Genomic DNA, 8,546 nt, shown 5'->3' on the forward strand with positions numbered 1-8,546 from the left:
TGCCTTCAAGTGGACCAGCGTGGTGCAATAAACAGAACTAGACCAAGCAGTTGACACTCTGGTGTTGGGTGAAGCGGGGGAACACGGAAGGAGAGCACCTGACATAACCTGGGCTGTGCTTCTGGAATGCTTGCTCCAAGAGGTAACCTGGAAGCTGAATCTGGGAGAACAAACCCGGGGTGCCGGTGGGAGTCAGGTGGAGGGAAATGGTACACAGGTGAATTCATCACCCAGAGAGAAGTAATTTGCTAATAGAAGAAAAGGAGGCCGGAGAGAGAAACGGGGGCCACATGTGGTCTTTTAGGAGGTGGAAGCTGTGCACGTAGATGGAAGTAGCAAGATTAATGGGGGCGAGGATTAAGGACAAAGTCCTGACAAGCACAACAGCTAAGAGACAGGCTGAAGGAGAGATGGGCGGCAAGAGAGGTAGGAGAAAAACCTGGAGAAACAAGCCAACATTCTCGGCAGAGCTACGGAGAGTCGTCTGCATGGTCACTTAAGATGAGGACCAAGAGGGACGCCTGGGTGGCTCAGTTGGTTAAGCAGCTGCCTTCGGCTCAGGTCATGATCCCAGCGTCCTGGGATCGAGTCCCACATCGGGCTCCTTGCTCGGCAGGGAGCCTGCTTCTCCCTCTGCCTCTGCCTGCCACTCTGTCTGCCTGTGCTCACTCTCTCCCCCTCTCTCTCTGACAAACAAATAAATAAAATCTTTAAAAAAAAAAAAAAAAGATGAGGACCAAGAACTTCCCATTGGGCCTGACAATGAGGTCTCCTAGAGACTTTCGTGAGTGTGCTTTTGGTGAAGTGGAAGGGATAAAAGTCAAGTTGCTGTGGCTTAAATCAAGGGGTGGGGTGGGGTGCAGAGGAAGGTTAGACAAGCAGCACAGTTTGGGCTTAAATATCCTAGTTTCCTCTTTCCCTTCTCTTCCAACCCTTGCTCAATTATAACCCCAAATTGCTCCCCATTTTCTTGAAGCTCTGTAGCCTTGGCGGCTAGCACTGTATCCAAAACATAGCAGTCGCTCAATAAAATTTGGTTGAACAGTAACCCCACACTCTAACCAATAGGGGGAGCTAAAAGAAAAATCACTCATCTGCAGAAGGAGCTGGAAGAAATCCCTGAGAAAGTGTTACCCACACACTGACCTCTAGGAGGAGCTTCAGGCTTCTTCCAGACATTGCTGAGGAAAACTCGCTTGAGGAGTCTGCGTCAAGAAGTACCACCTTTAGGTAATATTTCTAAGTTATACCTAATATGTACTTTCTGTTTGTGGCATGTGGGACTGGTTTTCCATTGATAACAGTGATGTGAAGTTTTCTGGGGGCATAGATTTAGCAAACAATATTTTAAAATAATGTGTATTTAAGCAATGAACATCACAAAAAGCGAGTTGATAGGAGTGATCCCTAGATATGGCCCCTTCTCTTCAAAGTAAAATCTGAATCAGAATTTAGATCCAGGGAAAGCACTGGGTCGCAGTGGTGTGTGGAGCTGATGGTATGACGAGGTTAAAAGCTGTTGAATCTGTGTGGAATGTTCTTCTTGGGTGTCTTTTGAATCCTCTCTGGGATTCTGATTCTGCTTTTCTCCTGTGAAGTGTGGTAAAAGAAGTCTGGTACCTCTCCTTTAGCTTCTGAGGAGAAGAAACCCCTCTGGCACATTCAAGGTCAAGGGGGAACTTGGTTGGGGTTCAAGGGGAAAGGAGCCTAAAGAGGACTTGAGACCTGGTTTGCTTGGAACTGAGGTGTTTCCGGGGGACTTTCAGTGCTAAAACAAGGAAAGTCCCGGGCAAACTAGGACTGTTCAGTTACCCTTAAAGGTTTCTTGCCTTCCCTACATGTGGTTTTTCTTCAGTTTCTTTCCTTACCTCTCTTCTGACTGAAAGAGTGTTTAGGGCTCCAAAGCTAAGGTCAGAAGGTCAGCCTCAAAGAAAGAAGTTTCTAGTCTGAGTCACTGAAGCCTGTCTGCTTTGGGCAAAAGGAATATTTATTTATTTATTTAGGAATGATTTTATTTATTTGTCAGAGAAAGAGTGCACACAAGCGAGCACATGCAGGGGAGTGGCAGGCAGAGGGAGAAGCAGGCTCCTTGCCGAGCAAGGAGCCCGTTGTGGGACTTGATCTCGAGATGCTGGGATCATGCCCTGAGCCGAAGGCAGACGCTTAACCAACTGAGCCACCCAGGTGTCTCAGGCAAAAGGAGTTTTTGGTCTATAAAATTTTTAGTCTGTATTTTTAGTTATCTAGTGACTACATCGAAGTTTGAGGTGAAAGCCTAGGCTGGTAAAGTGTTTCTTTGAATTGGTTCTTTAGGCATTTAATTCCCTCAAGATCTATGGGCTAGGGGTAGGGGTGGTGGGAAGGGGGACGCTGGCTGTTGCAGGTGGTGGGTCAAGAATTCTAGGACTTATAATCCTGTTGGTGTATTTTTGTCCTCAAGGACAAAACTAATGTCTCGTAGCTGTACTTAAAATTAGTTTCTTTTTTTTTGTATGTATTTTTCTTCATTAGTTTTTCATTTTGAAATAATCAGTTATGAAGAAAAAAGCTCACTATAAAGATTTCAGGCCTTCTAGAATCAAAGTAAATAAACTCCTCCCTGCACAGCCTTCTCATCTATAGTGTAGTACTTTGATTTGTATACTTAATTAGCCTTTTTATAATATGCAAACATATTTATAATAGATACACAGGCATATTTTAGAGATTTTTATTGAATTATAGCATATATACAAAAGAGTGTACTGCTTGATGAATTAGCACAAACTGGATGTTCTGTGGAATGTGCTAGAATGTTCTTTGTGACCTGGGTGATGGTTACAAGTGTTTATTCAGTGTGTGGTAATTCATAGAGTGTGGATGGCTAGAAGTGGGCATAAGGGGGCGCTTCAGGAGTTCTGGAATTTTCTGTGACCTGGGTGATTTATTAAATGGGTTTGTTTGGTTTGTGATAATTCATAGAGTGTTAAATGGCTGGAATTGGCATTAGGGGGTGCTTCAAAAGTTCTGAATGTTCTATGCTGATCTTTATGCTGGGTTTATTCAGTTTGTGATAATTCATAGGGGTGAATGGCCAAAGTAGGCATTAGGGAGTACTTTAGGAGTTCTGGAATGTTCTATGTTGACCTGGGTGATGGTTTATGGGTTCATTTTTAGCAACTGTATATTACTCCCTTGTACAAACATTCCATAATTTATTTAACGAATCCTTACTTGATGGTCATTTAGGCTCTTTATAATTTATTAGTATACAAAAGTAGTAATATACATTTATTTTTGCTTCTGTAAGTATTTCTGCAGGAGAGATTTTTAGAAGTGATAAATTGTTGGGTCAAAGGGTATGTGCACTTTACTCATTATTTTCCTTTTGAAAAGGTAATACAAGTTAAGTGTAAAAAATTCAAGTAGTAAAAAGGGCATATAGAAAAAAGTCCATCTTCCTTTTACTCTTGACCCCCAGTTCCATAAGGTCCTTCCTCAGACGCATCCAGTGTTACCAGCTTCTGGTGGTTTTTTTTCCCAGAGACAGTCTGTGCATTGCATATGCATTTACATATTTTATAGGAGCTGCTTAAAACCACACCTCCACCCCCCCAAGATTGTACCAATTTATAATCTCTCCTGTAAGGTATGAGAGTTCCCATTACCCACTAGAGATGATTTAAGGGTTCTAAAAAGATTTGAGTAAAGAAACAGATTTTATTCATTTATTTATTCATTTATTGGAAATAAAGTCACATATTTCAAAATTCCATAGGTACAGAAGAGTAGACAGTGAAATGTGTCCCTCCCATTTTCATGGGAGCCACCCTAGTTAATCTTCCCCCAGACGGTTGTATTTTCAGTTTCCTGTGTTTCCTTACAGAGAGTTATGCAAACAAATGCATCAGTATTTTCATTTTCCCAAAGTTTTACACAGACGATATCATTGTATGAGCTATGACTGTGTGTTCTCCCCCCTTCTCCCCACCACCCCCAAAGCTTAGTGCCTTATAACCATAGTTGTTCATTTTTTCTCATGAGTTTATGGGCAAGCTGGAAGGCGATCAGTGGGTCTAGAATGGTCTCAGAGACACAGAGGTGTTTGCCTATATAATCACAATTTTATTAGCACACCCAAGAAATTTAACAGCGATAAGATAATTTCATTTAATTCATAGTCCATATTCACATTTCTCAAATTGCCCCAATAATCTCCTTTAGAGCTTTTCTTCTCTTTTTTTTTTTTAGAATTTATTTATATATTTGAGAGAGATTGAGAGAGAGAGAGAGAGAAAGCACAAGCAGGGTGAGCTGCAGAGGGAGAGGGAGAAGCAGACACCCTTGCTGAGCAAAGAGCCTGATCCCGGGCTTGATCCCAGGACTCTGGGATCATGACCTGAGGCAAAGGCAGATGCCCAACCTGTTGAGCCACCCAGGTGCTGCCCCAGAGCTTTTTTCTTTTTTGAATAGAGCATCCAAAATTCAGGATCAAAGGTCATGCAAATTTATCTACTTGTCCTATCTCTTTAGTTTTCTTTTTTGATTTTTAAAGATTTTGAATTTTTTTTGAAGTAATCTCTATATGCAACGTGGGGCTCAAACTCACAGCCCCGAGATCAAGAGTCCACATGCTGTACTGCCTGAGCCAACCAGACACCCCTTTAGTTTTCTTTTTTTACGGAACAGTCCCCTACTTTTTCCATCTTTCATGAAATATTTATTTTGAAGAGCCTGGCCCAGTTATTTTACATAATGTCTTGTAATTTGGATTTTTCAGATTGTTTCCTTTCCTCATAATTAGATTCAGTGAATCATTAAACATTTTTGGCAAGAATACCATGTAGGTGATTCCCGTTGTACCATATCGGGAAGTAGATGACATCAGTTGTCCCGTTGGTGATGCCAAGTTTGATCACTTGGTGAAAGTAGTGTTCTCCAGATTCTTCTGCTGGAAAGGTACTCTATTTACCCTTTGTACTTAATGAATTGACAGTAAAAACTAGGTGTGACTGTGTGTATGTCCTATTCCCCAAATACTTTCACCGGATAGTTTTAGCACTCATTAGTGATGCTTATCTGAATCAGTTGTTTTCATTTTTTTAAAATTTTTTAAAAAGATTTTATTGATTTATTTGGCAGATCACAAGTAGGCAGAGAGGCAGGCAGAGAGAGAGGAAGGGAAGCAGGCTCCCTGCTTATCAGAGAGCCTGATGCGGGACTCGATCCCAGGACCCTGGGATCATGACCTGAGCCGAAGGCAGAGGCTTTAACCCACTGAGCCACCCAGGTGCCCTCCTGAATCAGTTTTTAATGGTGGCTGCAAAATGATGTTTTCCTAATTCTGTCATTTATTAGCTACCATTCTGTTAAAGAAAGCTGCCCCCCTTCTTTTTGCATATCACTTCAAATTGCTTTGTTAAATTATTATTCAGTATATTATAACTTGTTACCATTTTTGTACTGGTGCATGAACAGACAGGTCAATGGAATAAAGCAGAAAGTCCAGAAGTAAACCCAGGTGTAAATGAAAATTTAATATATAATAAATTTTAAATATTATATAATAATATATAATAAATGTAAAATATTATATATTGTTATATTCTTATATATATATAAATATATAATTATTTTAAATATATGATAATAAGCAAATCACTGGGGCAAAGATGGACATTTTAATAAATTTTATTGGGATAACCGGATAACCACAAAAATTAGATAATTTGGCTGCACACCTTACACTGTACACTGGAGTAAACTTCAAATGGATCTAAGTGTAAAAAATAAAGCCATGCAAGTGCTCGAAGAAAACCTGGGTATGGGGAAAGGCTTTCTGCATTTGACTCCAAATCCAGATGTAATAAAAAAAGATGGAAAATGACAACTGCATAAAAATGAAAGTAACGTTTGCACGACAAAAAACATAAGCAAAGTCAAAAGCAAGATGACAAATCTTGGAGAAAAATACTTCTACCATATCCCACATGAAAGGCTAATATCCCCAATACATAAAAAGCTCTCGAATTCCACAGGAGGGTCCAAGGCTGAAAATACCGAAAGGAAAATGTGTAGAAACATGAATTCACAAATCACAGAATAAACAAATGATCTTTAAACATGTGAAAAGATACTCCACTTCACACATAGTAGGGAGAGATGCTCATACGATTTTGAGAATATGCAGTCAACTTGACCGTGTGGCGCCTTTGGGGAGAGGGCTGAATAGTTGAATGAATGAACTGCTTGGGTCCTGCCACTTCATAGTTGAATGAATGACTGGATGAGTCAAGTGGAGGCAACATCCACAGTTCCTTTGGTTCCCTCTCCCCAGTCTCTTTTTTGGGTGCCCATGTGAATTTTATTGCAAAATCTCTCTCCTAATTTTTCTCCCCGAGTTCCAACTCTCACCCATTTTTTACCTAAAGTAGAAGGTGAGGCAAGGCCCATCAGCATAAAATCAAAAATAAGTAGAAGTTGTGAGTTTTAAAGGGGAATTAGGGACCAACAATGAAAAGTGCTGGAAAAAGTCCTGCTTGCTTATCTTTCTAGAATTATTTTCTCACGCATCCAAACAAGAAAACTGAGGACTAGTTTATTGCTAAGAAGATTCTTATATTTGTTTGATCTCATTGCTGAAATCGCCTCCTACGGTTTCGTTGTAAACCCACAGTATTTGAGCGTTCCTTTTGTGAGTTCACTTGGGAACTCTAACAACCATAGATCCGGGTCTTCAAGCAAATGCATCCCAGGCACCCCAAAATAAATACATCAATAGACATTTGCTGTGTAGCACAACTGTAAGTATGTTTTTCTATTACACTTAATTTTTTAACGCATAGAATACGGCTTTCTTCAAATGTTGATTTTTACCTCAGACTTTGAATGAGTCACTTGATTTTTTTTCAAGCCCAGAAAAACAGGCTTTCGTCCAGACAGTCATTGTACAAGGAGCCTCTTGGTAGTCGATCCTATTTTCCCTAATATTGTAATTAGAGATTGATCCAATAAATGCGACTTGGACATTTTGCTCAGTTGAAAGGTCCTGTAGAAAAAAAATCACTTGTATTAGAACAGAGCAGTTTGAGTGTGCTATAGATCTCTTTGTGTGTATTTAGGAATTTTGAGAGCCTTTATAAATAAGCACACTGCTTAGCAAAACAGCGCTCTGCGGGCTTGTTTTAAGGCTTTGGTGAACGTGAATACAGATTGGGACAAGGAAGCATTGGAGGTAAAAATTGGGGTAGTGATAACTTCCTATAAAAGTGCTATATGGTCGTTGGAGAATACGTAAAAAGCACTGGAAAATAGAACATTCTAAAGTGAAAATAAAAAGTCACCCTAAATACACCAGGTAGACAAAGCTCTGTGTTTGTGGGTTTTCTCTGCATAATTGAGTTCAGGCTCTAGTTACAATACTTTAGTCTCTGAAAAGGCTTAAACTTTGTGAGTATTTTTTAAAAGAAACAGTCTTCCAGGGTATTTAGGTTTTGTGGGTTCACACACTACTGCGATGAATGATTGAGAATCTGTGTCTAGAAATCAATTCATAGAAGTCCTGTGTCAGTTACCTGCAGATGTCAGTGTGGATCTGAGTGTGGTTCAACAGTTTGTTCCAGGATATGGTGGACAGTTGAAGTCCAGTTGTGAACCAGTTGCTTATTACACAAGCACCAGTTTAGTTTGGATGAGAAAATGAGCTGCAAGCAAGAGCTTAAGTTGCTGAAATTTCTTTTTGCAAAATCTTCATAAGCACGGCTGCATTCTCTCACGGAAGATTATAGCCTCTTCTTCCGCCCCTGATTGCCTGACCAGGTTTTCTTAAATTTGTTACAGTGCTAGAGCAGCTGAGGTAGTTAGGCGAATGAAATTTGACTTCAGCTTGCACGGCTACTCTGAGGGATATATTACGGGCTGTGTTGGTTATACTGCTGTTACTGTATATTTAAACACCAAGTTTAAAACCAGTAATTCCAACTCAGTATCATCTTTGCCATTCCTTCCTACTCCCTTCTTTTCTACATGATTCCACGCTCCTCCAGCTTCACAGCATAAAAAATCAGAGTGTTTATTAGTCAAGGAAATTGTCAGGGAGACTTGCAATGGCTCATCGTGGCAAAGCCCTGTTCTTTCTTGGGCCGTGACACAAATCTACCATCTGTTTCATAAGCCAGCGAGCTTCCTCTCAGCTACAATTTGCTATATATATTGGTACATAAATTGTTGGTAGCTTATGTTTACCTAGCAACAGAATCTGTTTGGCAGAAGGCTGTGGGAAAGGAGGCTTTCCTTTTTCTTTCTTTCTTTCTTTCTTTTTTTTTTTTTATAAAGCAGTTTCTTCTTCTATAAATTTTCTTCAAGTGCAAGAAAAGCAGATATACTGGCCCAAGCAATCTGCCTTTTATATCATTTTAACCCAAATTGTCTAGTAAATGCTCACTTTAGAGATTACTTTTGCCACTTTGATTACCTTGTGTATAACTGAATGCCCGCTTTTAAATTTGTTTTTCTTTTATAAGCAAACTTCGTACAAATCACTGTGAAAAACCGTCGTTGACCTTGTA

This window comes from Neovison vison, chromosome X, assembly GCF_020171115.1.
Source record: "Neovison vison isolate M4711 chromosome X, ASM_NN_V1, whole genome shotgun sequence".
Classification (NCBI taxonomy): Eukaryota; Metazoa; Chordata; class Mammalia; order Carnivora; family Mustelidae; genus Neogale; species Neogale vison.